Source organism: Pogonomyrmex barbatus, unplaced genomic scaffold, assembly GCF_055798465.1.
Source record: "Pogonomyrmex barbatus isolate J1 unplaced genomic scaffold, ASM5579846v1 scaffold13, whole genome shotgun sequence".
Lineage (NCBI taxonomy): Eukaryota > Metazoa > Arthropoda > Insecta > Hymenoptera > Formicidae > Pogonomyrmex > Pogonomyrmex barbatus.
The window spans coordinates 949,241-966,427 of record NW_028297109.1 but is presented as its reverse complement, the minus strand read 5'-3'; the positions used below and the strand labels follow the sequence as shown (position 1 = coordinate 966,427).

The following is a 17,187-nucleotide window of genomic DNA, read 5'->3' as shown; positions in this document are numbered from 1 at the left end:
GCTTTCTAATTGTTTCAAGATTATAAAATGGCAGTTGCAGTATGTTTTCAAGCTCCAATTGAAAATGGCTGGCATATGTAATATTAAAAAAAATATAATTATATATATTAAATATAATAAAAATATATATTAAATAAAATAATATATATTAAATATATATATATATATTATATATATATATATATATATATTAGATGTACAAAAAAGTTTTGAGCTTTTTTTTGTAAAATTCAATCTTTATTCAAAAACAAACAAAAAAATATTAATCAGCGAAATATTCCCCGTTTGCATCAACGATCTTTTGCCATCTTTCGGATAGCTTACGAATTCCTTGAAAAGCTCACCGGCTTCGAAGCGATAAAGTCATCAATGCATTTTCGTATCTCTTCAAATCTCACGAAATGTGTATCAGCCAAATGATGCTGCAGCGAATAGGTAGTAATCGGAAGGCGCCATGTCTGGGCTGTACGCCACGTGCGGGATGTACATCGAGAAAAAGTTCGCGACGAGAGAGAGCGCGAAAGAAGGTATGGCGAAGGAAGGTACGAGAACGAAGCTAGTCAACAATTGCGTCGCATTATGTTCGACGAGATTCGATACGAGTGGATCAAATGACGTGGAGATCGATAAGAGCAGAAACGTCAGAACGATCTTGATGAAAAATTACGTATCAGCTACGAGAAAGATAGAGCTTTACAGAACACCAGATGGGAGATACCGCCTATAGCGTTGGACGATTTCAACTTTTGCGTCTCTCAACATATTTCTCGGTTTCTGCGAGGATTACAAGCGCATAGTGATAAACGCGCGACACGAACTCATTCTGATACGCGCTCGCAACAATAACAATTGCGTCGTGGCGCATCTGAATCAGAGACCAAAGATCACGCTGTTGAGAATACAGTGGCGAATGCCGCACATGATACTGAATGACATCAACAAATTGTCGCTTCTGCGAAAGTTGGACAGCGGACGATATCTAAGCATAGACTTTCATTCGTGGGATTTATACGAATTTCCAAAGCTGTTACAAAGTACGACCAAGCATTCGTGGGCGATAAAAGCGGCGATTTGGACGCAATTGGAAAAACCGCGATACGTGATCTTCGCGCTACAGATCGGAAGGAAAAAACTATTGGAAGACGTTTCTAAATTCGATTGCAAGTTGACTAATGTAAAACTCTATTTGAATTCCGAGTTCTATCCCTACGACGATATGAATCTAGATTTCGAGTGTAAAAAGTTTGCCGTGCTGTATGACATGTATCTGAAATTTCGAAAGGCGTATTACGGATGCAAGACCTGCGAACCGTTTCTGACTGTCATCAGATTTCTGCAATACGGCCAGTAGGTATACTAGGCCGGTTCTAACCCAGGGGCTCCGAGCGGGGTGTGGGTGTGCGGAACTCGGAGACGCGGGAATAAAGGAAAGGGGGTAACTGATAGGCACGAGGAGAAGGGAATGTTTTGTTAATGGTCCTTTAGAATGTATTTTTGAGAGGGGGGAGGGGGAGGGTCTTTTTTGTCTAGGAAGAGCTGCTAGAAAAACTATTTTTTGTAGAAATTGACGTAGGAAAAGAAAGAAAAAAAAGCCGATACTCTGGCTGCAAACAAATGTACGTGTCGCAATGTTAATTTCGAACAATCTCGAAAAATCAATGCCATTCAATGAAAATAATGTATTAATCGATAAATGGACACTTCTCCTCTCTTAATTTTTTTCTTGTTTTTTTTAACAAATACTGAAACGTGCTCATTTCTATTTGGCCAAGTTCAATTCTCAAGTCTCAAGTCAAATTCTCACGTAGAAAGCAATAAATTTTGGCAGCGACGTGGAAAATGGGAAACTATAAAAAATGAAATGAATTCAGTAAGAAAAAAAGAGATATTACTCTTTTTTTATTGATGTTATACCAATAAATAATATCCTAACCGGAATATTATTTTATTTTAAGATAGGAAATAGGTTTGTTTTGATTGAAATCATATTTTTAAGCGTGAAAACATTTTTGTTCACATTTTTGTTACATCGTCTTTTTTTCATACATACTAAAAACTAAAGCTAATAGTTCGCAATCGACGAGTTAATGCCTATCGAAAATATCGCTATCGCGTATCACATCTCCTCGGGATTTGTTATAATAGACGCAATGTTGGAGAATCGCGTATACTTTTCATCGATCATATCGATGAGTCTGTCTTGATTGAACGTTACATTAATACATTCGGCGAGATTAAATATACGGCGTAGCGTCGATTCGATCATCATAATGTGTACGTTCGAAGATTCAAAACGACGATGTACGAGTGTAACATCGTTCATCATGCAAACTCGGATCGTTAACGGTCCGATGCTTATATTAATTTTTAAAAATTTATTTTCACATTACATACTTTACTAAGTGGAATAACGAATTAATATCATTATATTAGGTGTACAAAAAAGTCCTGAGCTTTAGATTTCATACAACCGAAATAACAATTTAAATTTTATATATCTTCCCGCCCTTTTGCGGTTTTAAAGCGTTGATACTTGGCCTTCTAAAATGCCATACGGTTTGGCGTTTGATGCACATAACTTCAAAAATCAGTAGTGTTCACGATGGCAATAACAAAAGAGCATATTCGATTTTCCATCCACTTCGCGTTTCATCTAAAGAAAAATGCTGCTGAAGCCACTGCAATGATTTGTGCTGCATATGAGAACGCTGTAAGTCATACTACATGTAAAAGATGGTATCAAAAATTTCACCAAGGAGATTTCAGTCTTCAGAAAATGAACCGCGTGCTGGACGCCCTCAAAAGATTGAAACGGACGAATTGCAAGCATTGCTGGATATAACTCTGCGCAAACTGAAAAGGAGCTTGCAGAACAGCTTGACGTTATGCAGCAAATCATTTCCGTACGTTTACATACATGCATTAGATGCATTAGAAGAAAAGAGGCCATTTACTGGCCAAGGACGTCGTAAAGTGATCTTGCTTCAGGACAATGCTCGACCACATGTTGCGAAAGCGACTCAGGACCATATCTTTGCGTTAGGCTGGGAACTTCTCCCGCACGCGGCATATAGCCCAGACATGGCGCCTTCCGATTACTACCTATTTCGGTCGCTGCAGCATCATTTGACCGATACACATTTCGTGAGATTTGAAGAGATACGAAAATGCATTGATGACTTTATCGCTTCGAAGCCGATGAGCTTCTATCGTTAAGGAATTCGCAAGCTACGAAAGATGGCAAAAGGTCGTTGATGCAAACGGGGAATATTTCGCTGATTAATATTTTTTTGTTTGTTTTTGAATAAAGATTGAATTTTACAAAAAAAAGCTCAGAATTTTTTTGTACACCTAATAATATATATATATATATATATATAGATTGAAAGATATCTATTAGATTCGGAAAAAATTAACGGAGACCGACTGGATTTGAACTCGGGATCCCTCGTCTACCAATCCGACACTTAGTCTGCACGACCACGACGGCTCCTCTCTGTTAGCTGTTTATATTCCGAATCTCTTTCATGACCTTACAGTCGTCTAATTCTTACAATTCGGCCATTCTGGTATTACATTCGTCCCAAATGTACCGAGTCTTCCTCTATCGAACTTTTATCCGAAACTTGGAGCTTCTGCTCCCGACCTCGATCACTTCTTGAACGACCGACACGACTCCTTTGGAGTACTACTCCGCGACTTTTTTCCGTTCATTTCTCTTGAACGACCGACACGATTTTGGAGTACTACCCCCGACTTTTTCCGTTCACTTTTGAACGATCGACTTGTCAGGTAACATAGGCTGAATCTTCTCTGAGGTAACATAGGCTGAATCCCACTTCTGAGATTGAAAGATATCTATTAGATTCGGAAAAAATTAACGGAGACCGACTGGATTTGAACTCGGGATCCCTCGTCTACCAATCCGACACTTAGTCTGCACGACCACGACGGCTCCTCTCTGTTAGCTGTTTATATTCCGAATCTCTTTCATGACCGCTTACGGTCGTCTAATTCTTACAATATATATATATATATATATATATATATATATATATATATATATTATAAATCATGATTGTAGATAATAATACCATTAATATATTTAAGTGAATATTTATATAATTGGATACATTTTGACATAAATTTTAATCAACATTTTCTTAAAATTTAATGTAAAATTACTTATTTTGGTGGATCGATTTGACTATTTCTTTGATGTATTATATTATAGTATTACTTACTATTATATGCTTGATGCAATCTCTCCTGTCATGCTCCAGGAGGATTATTTGTATATTTGCCAATGGCGTTGGAGGGTGTCGCCGCTGCAGTCCGACCTGCATCCATCGAGAGAATAGGACTATCATCTCTCTGGAGTACCGGTGGTGGAGATTCGAAAGAATACATGTATATATGTATATTGTAATATATATATATATATATATATATGTATCATTGTATTGTTGACGTGTTATTCTAAACACGTTATTTGCGATAAATATCATCACATGCCTCGGTAGTCGAAAGGATAAGATGCCTGCCCGGTAAGCAGGAGATCCAGGTTCGATTCCTGGCTGAGGTGGTATTTTTTCGCAAAATAATTACGAGTTTTCACGACTGGTTCGTGGTCGGGCCCCGCCGTGACGCACACCCTCCCTTCTTATTATATGTAACACGCGTTATATTTTATATTTTATTAATCAATTTTATTAATCAATACATACAACTTCATATGAAGGACATCTGTCAAAGACATATCAAATAAAAAAAATTATCGCTGTCATATAGAGACGTTCATTAGCGCCTCATGGGTATTGTTGTAGCCAGATCTACAACCAATAATAAAATAATAACCAATAATAAAAGTAGTCCGCATGGCAACAAAATTAGGTCGCATGAATCTCGAAAAGTCTTTCGAAAGACTGGTCGCAATTTCGGCGGTCACACATTTGTGTCATCTTTTGAAAGACTTTTCGAGATTCATGCGACCTAATTTTGTTGCCATGCGGACTACTTTTATTATTGGTTATTATTTTATTATTGGTTGTAGATCTGGCTACAACATCCCCCCCCTGTTAGTAAAAGAAAACGGAGGTACGAAGTTTTCGCTTTTTACATAATTTTTTGTTTTTTCCGATATACATTTTTTGGTATAATCGTTTACTTAGAATCGAATACTTTCGCTTATTCTAACGGCGCGATCTACATTGCGTGAGTTATTATTTCATTTTGTTTTTTCTTTCTCATGACAATTATTATTGTTGCGATAACAATGATTATTAGTAATGAGCTGCTAATTGATACAGGATATACAAAGTGTTTTTGTGAAAAAGGGGATATCTCGTTATGTTTATTTCGTTTTTCATGTTATTTAATTTTTTTGTTAATTCCGTCAGGTCTGTTGCGTCTTGTATAACTTTTAATTTAATTTTTTCTGTTTTATTTATTATATCGGTGTGATCCTTTTAGTATTTCATTCTTTTTTTTTTTTTTTTGCGATGAGCTCCCTGGCTACATTTCGTCAGTTATCGAAATGCCTTTCTTGTTTGGTTTTTGTTTGAGCGAGTTGAATTCGAGTTGTAAATGTGCGGTGCTTCGTTTGCTCAAATATTCCTTTTCTCGTTTTAATTGTTCGAAGTTTATTATATCTCGCGTACGGAAATCCATCATGGCCTTGCCTTTGAATTTAGTGCAAAGAATGACTTCTAATAGAGAATGTTCATCAGCGGGATGTATATTTTTTATCGCATACTTGCGTTTAGAAATTCGTACACGCGTCCTCGTGACGTGCCGTCGATCTCTGGGATCATGTTACGCGCGTCTTTCAGTGTGAGGAATGCCAGTGCATTTCCCGGCTGGTTTCGTATATCTCGATACGAACGTCCATAAGTTAGATCTAACGGGTGCGGCAGAAAATCCTGAGATATTCTCGTTTGTTCGCCCATAGGCAATTGTGTTTGCCGGCTTAATCCGTTGACTTGCACACGGAGATCGCGTATTTCATCCATTAATTCTCAAAGGAGACTGTTATCGGGCGGTGTGTCGATTGTGACGCGGCGGTTCGTTCGACTTTCTTGTGGTCCATGTCTCTCGACCGAATGTCGTAGTTGTAAAATTTCGTTGTCGATTTCATTCTGTTGTTCGACAGGTGAGTGAGTCATTTCGTTTATTAAAGATTGGTATATATTAAAAGAATTAAATATGCTTCCGTCTCGTAAATTCGTGTGTATGTGTTTTCGCGCTTGTACGTGTGTGTTAATGTGAGAGTCGGTGTCGTTCGGTTCGAGCAAGCTGTAATCTTTTTCGTCGTACGGAAATTCGCGTTCGGTTATTACATGGACGTCTTCGTCACTTTCGTATTGTAGTACGCGGCGCACGTTATCGCGTATTTCTTTTAATGCGTTTCTCGCGGTATTTAACGCGGAGATAGTATGCGGAAATTTTATAGGATTATTTATTGACCGCGATTTTGGCCAAGTCGCATTTGCTACGCTGTCCTTCGCTGCGGACATTCGCCTTTTTAAAATATAATTTTTCGGACTTACATTAGTAGATAAATCGTATACGCTCGCATAGTCGCTGCTTGTGCTGGCGTGTCAGTTAGCTGCGTGTAGTAGTGCGTGTCGGTGAAGCGTCCTTGCTGTCTGGTATCGTTGTACACGGTCAGCGCTGGTTGGCTCTCGGTGCTCGTGGATTCTCTGGTCGTGGCTCAGCTGCCACTGGACACTCGTTGTCGTAGGTCGGCACTCTACTAATATTGCACTGTACACTTGACACAATTTCGTGGGCGGCTTATTTTTTGACGGGGCCTTTTCCGTCCGCCTGTTTTCTACAGGTCTTGTATTTTCTTTATATTGAGAATTTGATTCTTCTGCCTGCTTGTAATGTATTGTATTACTGCAGGTCTTATCTTGTTTCTTCAAGAAGAAAAAATTTTTTCTTCTTCTGCCCGTAATACAATGCGTCGGGGCTTACTCGTTTGATTCTGCTGGCTTGATTAACGATGATCCTCTCAAGTTGTTGTTCTTGGGGATGGTTTTGACAATCCCACCGCTGCCACCAAAATGTTGTACCCCGGATGGGCTACAACGATAATATTAGAGATAGTCGGGTTCGTTAAGCCTAAGGAGTTGGGACTCCGAGCAGGATCAAAAGAATGGAAGGAAATCTTCTTGAAATCACTAACACACTTTCTTTATGTTACTTGGTTTATTTAACAATTGCACAATTTCTTGGATTTAGTATTGCTTATTTTATTTCTTTCACACACGGTTAAACATCGGCGGGCGCGTATCACGTTACTCTGGCGGCCGTCGACCGAATATGTCACCTGAGACACTGATAGTACGGCTCGCGTGAACTTCGCTGTGCTCGTGTAATATCTTGCGCGATAATTATAATAACGATACCGAACGACACGTTATTCTTTACTTTTGACTTTTGACTCTTGACTCTTGACTCTTGACTCTTGACTCTCTCGATTCCGCCTTGTGTAACCGGTTATAGTCTGATCGATGCCCGAGCATCAGCATTCTGATCGATTGCGTCGATCGGTTGCGTGATATTGATTAATCAATATTACGCTCGGTTTGATCATCAAATTTAGGAATTTGCTGATAGGCTTTTTCGCAATGTTCTCGCGTGATGCATTTCTGCGGTTTTTCGAAAGACTAGTCGCAATTTCGGCGGTCACACATTTGTGTCATCTTTCGAAAAACTTTTCGAGATTCATGCGACCTAATTTTGTTGACATGCGGACTACTTTTATTATTGGTTATTATTTTATTATTGGTTGTAGATCTGGCTACAACATCATCTCGCTGCCGACTTCTACACAACTTCGCTCCGAGTGAACTTGGCCTCAAGAATAGGAATGCTATCTCCTAGTGTCAAAATTAGGAAAGTTACATTGGGTTACTGAGAGAGAAAAGGACAGATAGTGAGAGAGAAAAAGTTAGAGAGATATCTGACGGCGTGTAGGCCTATTTTCTAACTTCTTAACGACAGTATTGTAGCGTTACGTTGTCATTACGCAAGTATAATATATGGGAAAAAAGCTGCGTAACGACATCACTAGCTAGTGAAACTGTTGTTAAGAAGTTAGAGAATAGGCCTAATAGACGTTTCTTAAAATTTGAATATTTTGACTTTGCGTTGCAATATCTCTATTCATAAGGCACATAGAGAAAAACTATAAATACTTTTATTATATAATTTGATGCTTCGCTATTGATTAAGTTAGAGCTCATTCGATTTAGCCATTGCTGAAATATGAAAATGTAAGCCGAGTTCATCTCGGAGTCTCGCGTAATCAAGAAACACGGGTAGTATCTCAACGCCAAGTTCATGTCACGGGTGTCTCGCCGTCATTCTACGCGACTTCGCTGCGCGTGAATTTGGCATCGAGACATTATTCGTGTCTCTTGATATTGATGTTATTTAATCATCATTTTTAAAGAATAAATAATTAAATAACATTGTTAATTATTATCTTTCTTAATTAACTGTAATGTATAAATAAGAAAAATTTTCCATATTTAATTCCATATTTTCCATATTTAATACAATTATTGACAAATTCATAAACAAATAAACAAAATATATTCAACAATTTATAAACAATTTTCATAATAAAAATAATTCTCATTAAACACAATATAAATTCACGCATCTATATATGTAATTAAATTATCCACAAGAATTACATATGCAATCGAGATTTTAAAATTAAGATTATTTATATGACGATATAATAACATTTATTAACCGGATTTATCATATTTTATGTCAAACTTCCTTGTTCACTATATCATTATTTCAGTTGCAGGTTTCATCCCATTATAGAAGTTAAGCAGCATCGAGCAGGATCCCAAGTAGGTTGGATGACCGTTTTAAAAACATGCAATGATATAAGATAAAAAAATGTTTCATTATTTTCTCTCATTTTTTTTCATTTTTTTCCGTAAGGTGTCATGTATATTATAGATTTTCACGATCTATATGGCTGTGTACCCTTATGCATGCCCTACATGATATATTGTTTTTAAACCATTTTCATCCTATGGCCATACTGCGGGATATTCTCCAGTATATACTAGAGATTAAGTTAGTGAGCGGTAGTAACGATTTAAATATATTCTACAATATATCGCAGTACGTATTTCGAATGTTCGGAGGATATCTCGAATATACTTGTATAATATCCCATGGGATGTTCTTAGAATAGACGAGTGCTATTAGGGTAAAATATAAGAACCATATGAAAATTAATAAAATGATTTTATTAACTTATTATTTTCCGTATATAGCACATTTTTATGTGTTCTAATTTCTGTGTATATATGACATTCATAAATCCAATAGCAACTTACATATCATTTATAGGAAATATAAATTACGACAGTTTGGACTACACGAATGAGAGATAAGAGATAAAATATGATATTAATCACTTTTGTGAATTCCTAGGCAACACAAAATATAAAATTGGAACATAAGGTGTCTTAAAGATCTTTGCAAAAAATGTTTAAAAAATGTTTAAAGATGTTTAAAGATGTTTTGAAGATGTTTTATGTAAAAATTTCGTTTTTTAAGACTATATCAGAAAGACGTCTTTTTGATGTCTTAAAGACATCTTTTCTAAGACATATGTTCTATAACCTATCTGTCATCAATATAACCTCTAAAAATTTTAAATGACAGTTCCAAACATAATTATTTATATTACCGACTGTGACATTTATCGAGAAGCAACTACATATTTATTGATTGGAATAAATGACATGACCAATTTCAATATAATGTAATATATAAAAATATTGGCAATCAGTTTATCTAATACTCCAATATTTTATATTATTATAATATACAAGAACGCAATTAAGATGAAATTATTCGAAAACGTATTGACAAGAAGAAGAATACGAGACAGAAGCTGGAATTACTTGATAAATCGATATGTCAATAATTTAACAAACATACACTACAACGCGAGACATGGCATTTAGTCGGCAAGCAGGATCTTGGTTGCTAATGTCTTTATAATATGAAAATAAATTCAAATAATTTTTATATTATCAAAGCTATGTGCCACTTTTTTAGCAGACTTTCAACGTAGTGGCTCTATAATAATTTGATGATCAATATTATTGATATCGATTAAAATCCATTTTATTATCCCCCCCCATCAAAAATATATATTGCGAAAAATATCACCTCAGCCAAGGATCGAACCTGGATCGCCCGCTTTCCGGGCAAGCATCTTATCCACTAGACAATTGAGGCTATGGTAATATTTATCGCAATATTCAGATAAATAATGTGTAACGTCTTTTTCAGCCGACGTGAGAATAAACAATCAATGATTTAATATCTACACAACATTTCTAATAACAAAATTGATTTCTGATTACAATAGATAAATCAAAGTTGTGTAACTATTATATTAATGATGTATCAATTTATTAAGTAATTCTGCCTCGTATTCTTCCTCTTGTCAATACTTTTCGTATAATTAATTTTTATGTCATTATAGAATAGTCCAAAAGACTCCAAATAAGACGTCTGAAAGACGTATGAAAAACGTTTGAAAAACGTCTAAAAATGTCATTTATTGAAAAATAAGACGTCTTTAAGACATTCCAAAGACATCATAAATCGGATCATAAGTGTCGGTCCACAATAAGTATTTAATCTTTAAATTGTAAGAAATTAACCAATCATAGTCGATTATTCTTTTCATATTTGATTATAATTATAATTAGTCAATTTCTTATTTCTTAAAGCTTAAATCACCTATTGTGAACCGACACTAATGCACGCGTATTTATTACATTATTAGACTTATCGACCCTGCGGATAAAAGGCCGAGTCAGAGTCACTGCAGGACTCAGCGAACATGATGATTGATTTCCTGACAGTCTGATGATCTGCTGGGTCGATAAGAAATAGTGACATCTCGCGACAGACATTGCAGCCGTACAAAGGATAATGATGTTTCTTAAAGTAAAAATTTCCAAATCGAACTTTGCGTAGCAATATCTCCGCTCGTAGGGCACATAGCAGGAAAATAAAAATACTTTTATTATGTAAGCCGAACTCAAATTATCGATCAAGCCTACTTAGAATTTGATCGGTTTAGCTGTTATTGAGAGCCGATAATTTCGAATGCTCGCATCTCGCCGACTTGCATAAAGTCACATGGTAATGTTCTCGATTGACTTGACACCCGAGACACTATCGTGCTTTTCAACAAGGAGAGTTTAGTGTGACACAGAGAGACACTGTTATAGAGTTTAATTGGAACACATAAATTACTAAATACGCTCACTATAGAGCATAAAAGACGTAGGAGCAGACCATCACGCATAAACATGAGCGCATTTTTTTCGTTATCATCCATTATTGCCAGTAGCTATATAAGACCGGTTCTAATTCGGGAGCTCCGAGGGAAGTAGAGGGGCAGAGGGATTCCGCGACGCGGAACACTCCATAAGCTATGGATGCGGGATCCGCGGGTCAAGGGAGGGGGGAAGTGCGTCATTAGGCGCAGGGTCCGCGGGGCGAGGAGGTGGAATATGACGCGGGGTCCGCGAAGCGAGGGGTGACGTCACCGATGCGGGGTCCGCCGCCGCCGCCGCCGCCGCCGCCGCTGTCATCATGTTCTCTCTCTTACCATTTTTTCTTCTCTCTTCCTTCCTCTTCTCTCTTCCATCCTCTTTTCTTAAGTTCTCCCTCTTTCCGCCAAGGTATCTCGTTTTGTCTTGATATTTTTTTGTAATTTTAATTTTTTAAATTAATTATTTTATTTAAAATTAATTATTTATTTAAAATTAATTATTTTTTTAAAGGAGATTGTTTTTAAATATTAGTTAGTAATTTAAATTTATTATTATGAGTGATATTATTATTCGCGACAAGATGCGTCGGCACGCGACTCGTTATCCCAGCGCAACCTGAAACCGCTGAATTGAAAGGAAGAATGGAGAATAAACCGAGTAATATTTATTATAATATACATTTATTGGTCATGTAATGCATAGTGTACAATATTATCTATTGCGTACGCTAATGATTCACAATCTATAATCGAAGTTTTGTTCTTAATTTTATGTTTGATATTATTAATTTTTTATCTACTTTATATATCATTTGATACACTCCGAAATTAGATATCACATGCGAAAATATTCCACATAGGTTGACAGTATGAAATATATATCTTTAAAACGGTAAGATCATTTTATCGGACACGTATTAAAAATTACAAACTTGTAATTTTACGTAGGTCAATGAAATATATTTTATTAAACATAAATAACGAAACATAACAAAATATAAAAAAAAATTTAAGAATGTAATATGATAGAATACAACATATACAATATATTAGAAAATAAATTCTAAAATACTGAAATTTTAAAATATAACATATAAAATATAAAATGTAAAAAATATTATAAAATATTATTTAGTATCTTAAATTTAATTTTCTTCGTCTTGTAATATATCTATCTCATCTAATCAATAATATTTTTCATTATTAATAAACTCTTTAATACACTCGCGACAATCTGAAGCTATATTATATTCCATTAAAAGTTTATGACAAATAAAACATTTTCTTTTTAATTCATAATTTTGTGGCACTACTTTACGTAATGTGTGCCAGTTTGTTATTGCTACTCGAACACGATTAAAGTCTTGTACTTCTGCATGAAAGCAGTCTTCGCATATCCTTCGAAAAGGAATCATCTTCTCTGTAGATGACACTGGCAGAGTTTATAGCTTTTACGCATGTTCCCAGCAGAAGTGGCTTGTAAGTTTCCGGATACTCCTCCAGGATGACTCCGTCTACTGCTTTCACGCTTTCTTGGCTCGTTGGCGGTTTCATCTTTTGATTTTACTTCACAATTAATATTATATTTAACTCATTTAAATTTTTTTCTTTTATAATATTTACCTTATAAGTGTAAGAATTAGACGACCGTAAGCGGTCATGAAAGAGATTCAGAGTGGTCTATTAGATTCGGAAAAAATTAACGGAGACCAACTGGATTTGAACTCGGGATCCCTCGTCTACCAATCCGACACTTAGTCGGATTGGTAGACGAGGGATCCCGAGTTCAAATCCAGTCGGTCTCCGTTAATTTTTTCCGAATCTAATAGATATCTTTCATAAGTTACTCGCACGCACTTAGTATTCAATCAGTAGAACTTGCACTTAATACTTGATGAATCGAGTCTGAACATCTACTGATGGTTAAAGATGACACTCCTTCGTCTTGCCGCTGATACATGATACGCTTTGCATCTTTCTTATCTTTTAAAAATACGGGTTGACATCGCGAGATTTATGTTAACGTCTTCTTTTTTCACTGATTATAACAAATAAAAACAAAGAAGTTATTTAAAATTTAAAAAATTGTAAATTTAAAATAAATATTCATACGTATCTTTATAATTTATATGTAGCATTTATGTGTTCTATTTAATTTACACATATAGAACGCATATCACACAACATTATTTGATATAGCGGAGTTCTACACTCGGTACAAAATAGTCCTTCCATTGTGCCAAAAGAGTCAATTTCGTATATACGAAGAACATTAATATGCGAATACAAGTCTCTAATTCTCACAAAACATTCTGTACAAAATCTCGAACTAGAATTTCCTGCTAAATAGTAAAATGTAATGCGGCACATTCTTCTTAGTTCATTTACTGCATTAATTTCACGTTGATTCAAGAGTTTATGTTCGAAACTCATATTAAAGTCAGTATCATCACTGTCATAATCAGAGTCTTCGAGCACTTCTTCATCAATATTCATTGCATCATCGTTGTCATCACTATCATCATCAATGTCATCAACAACATTATCATCATCATCGTCATTTTCATCTTCAATGTCCATAACTTCATCCTCAATATTATCTTCATCTACCAAATCAATCACTTCAATTTCTTCTTGATTTGCTACTATCACTTCTTTATTCACTAAATCTATCACTTCGATTTCGTTTTGATTATTTGCCATTACTTCTTCATCGTTAATTAATATAACATTATTATCAGCCATAATATCTTTAATTTCTAACAGTAGATTCAGAAGTCTCGTTCTCTCTTTCGTTTATATATCTCAATTACTGACAAAAGTCTCGGTCTCTTTCGTTTATATATCTCAATTTCATATGTTATATATCTCAATTTCATATGTTATATATGTGTATGTACTTTCATTTGTGTTAAGCTAGCAGTTTTTGCATTTATATTTATATTTAGCATCTAAACTACAATATATACATGGATAGGGTAAAGGAATACAACATATTAATGTTTAAATATTTTTTATTTTTAAAATTTTTCTTTCTGGCATTGTAACCACCAGTTAAATATTTTAAATACATTTTGTAACACGCAATGTTTCGAATGTTTTACACATCGAAAAGTATTGTTAACATCTAGATTATTCAATGATTCTAAATCTTTATAATCAATATCCAAGGTTTCGATGGTGACATCATACGCGTTACAAAATGTATTTAAAATAATCGCTATCGATATTTGTTAACCATTCTTTTTTCTGACATCCTTTAACGTATATGAAAGCTTCATCTTCCGTCAATCACAGCTGTTGTAATCAAACGTTCCGCCATGCTATATGGAATCATTCCGTTTTCCCATCGCAAGCCATGATGATTTGCAATCAACCAGGAAGCGCAAGATTTGGATTTTGTAAGGAGATGCCATAGTATAGGACTTGCAAAAATATAATAAGAGAGAATTGTCCCCTTTCTCAACACAGCCACTTCCTTCACGACAAATCTCCTTCCGATGACGAATCCTTGCAGATCCGCAAACGAACGATTATGAAAAAACAATTCCTTTGAGACTACGCTCCATCGACAAATATATCGGATTTTTATTCCTTTCTTATATTAAAAAAGAAGGGATATTTGCAAACGTTGTTATAATCTTGCATACTACATTGGATAATGGGCAATACTCAATAACGCGATCGTGCAAGATGAGACAATAAGCGGTACTCGGTACACAATAGTATTCGGCGGTACATTTTCTTTACAATCAAATTCTATTCGTACATCTACAGTAGCGCTCTTGATGGACTCGTTGTCGCGAGCAATCAATGACCACAATAGGTCCTTTTGTCAAAAATGTTCCTAAAGGTGAAAAACGTTTCGTAACAATCATATCCGTAATATGATTTATGTGCATATATGTCAAAAAGGATGGCGTATCTATTTTTGTTAAAATCTAGATTTAAGTCGTCGTACGGATAAAATTCGGAATTTAAATAAAGTTTCACATTGGTCAATTTACAGTCATCGAATATTGTAACATCTTCAGACACGTTATTCTTTCGGCCCGCCTGCAGAGCAAAGATAACATACGCGGTTTCTCTAGCTGAGTCGACGTTTTTATAGCTCATGAATGTTTGGTTGTACTTTGTAATAAAGGATACTCGTATAAATCCCACGAGCGAAAACCCATGCTCAGATATCGCCCACTTTCCAAAGCTCGCAACAAAGATAGTTTATTGATTTCATTCAACATTACATGAGGCATCGCCACTGTACTTTGAATAATTCTATTTCCGGTTCCATCGTCAAAACTCCCACCATATAGTTGTTGTCGCTGCGCGCTCGTATCAGTATCAATTCGTGACGAGCGTTAACAACCACACGTTTGTAATCTTCGCAAAAGCCAAACAACAGATTGAGTGGTACGCAAAAATTAAAGTATCCTTCCGATATGGTCGATGAAATATCCCATCCTGCGTTTCGCAAAATTAGCACCTTGTCATACGTCAGCGATACATAATTCTTGATTGTATTGGTTATTCCGACGTTTCTGTTGCGATCAATCTCCACACCATTGAGTTCGTATCAAATTTTATCAAACATAAATACTACACAATTGTTTCCAAGAGTTGTCACTGATTCATTATTTTTCTTCTTTATCGTCAATTTTCCTTCGACATAGAGAAAGCTTTCGCATGGCAAGATGTACAAATCTTGCTGATATATAGATATTCTTATTTCATCGTTATGTCTAAACGTCGTGTTTGCGTACGGATTGTACGTGTGAGTCTCAATCTTGATGATGCGATCGTCAAAGACCGGCTCATTTCCAATATTTAAGATATCAATCAATTTTCGAACGATGAATCCTAATGATCTTAAAAATTTAACGTTGGATATGTTAAGTTTCTTTTTACCGTATGATTTAGTATTCTTAGTCGTCGCCTCAAAAATTGTGTCCTTTATTTGTTTCACCTGCTCGTTCAACACTAGCATTTCATTCAACACCCTTGTTATCGCTGTCGTTTGAGTATATGCATCTAATTCCTGATTTCCTCTCCGCGAAAATCGAGCAATCCGTCTTGATCCATCAATGCGTATCATTAAATCTGTAATGCTCCGTGCGATGATCGGAAGGTAAATGATTTGTGTCGGCGTTTCCGATATTTTATATCCTGGCGGCAGGCTCGGTGAAAACTCATGTATCGTATGTATGCACTTGTCGTTGCTGTGTACGCACCAGCGGTCATATTGCATTCTATACGAATAATATTTACGTTGATGATATTTATCGGTATGTCTGATTCGTGCCATTGTTGCGGCTCCATACGATTCGACGAAAATCCAAGCAGCGGTCCAATGTTGTCAGGTTTGATGAAATTTATTCAATAAGCGCACTTGATCTCGCTCTTCATTGTATTGTTATTAGCTCGAGTAATCAGTGTACTCGTTCCTTTCATCTTCTCTTTCGAGCATCTTCTTTTTCACAACATCGTTGAGACGAGGATATTGTAATATTGCACGTTTTAAATATCTGCTTATATCATGCAGTTCGTACGATCCTTCGGAAATGACAATTTTTTTGTCGTCTTGGTCAAAGTAAAATTTGTTATTAGACAATGTTATATTCGATATTGCGTGGTACGTTTCAAAATCTGCCAGACCGAGTTCGTAATCAATCGCTCAAATCTATGGCTGGAAAGTAGCTTACCGAGAGCAGACTATTCTTACCGGTCAATATAAACGTTAGTGACATATTTAATCGAATACTAACTTTATACAACGCAATGTCGGTTTTTAAATTGATTGTCAATTGCCTTCAGAAACTGCAGGCATAGTTGTCCACAATTGCTTTGAT

The 17,187-nt window shown here is 35.7% G+C and overlaps 2 pseudogenes; both read right to left on the bottom strand.

The window, feature by feature from the left end:
• Window positions 1-14,250: 14,250 nt before the first annotated feature.
• On the bottom strand, window positions 14,251-15,082 carry LOC148937528 (uncharacterized; annotated as a pseudogene).
• On the bottom strand, window positions 15,065-16,773 carry LOC148937527 (uncharacterized; annotated as a pseudogene).
• Window positions 16,774-17,187: the final 414 nt, after the last annotated feature.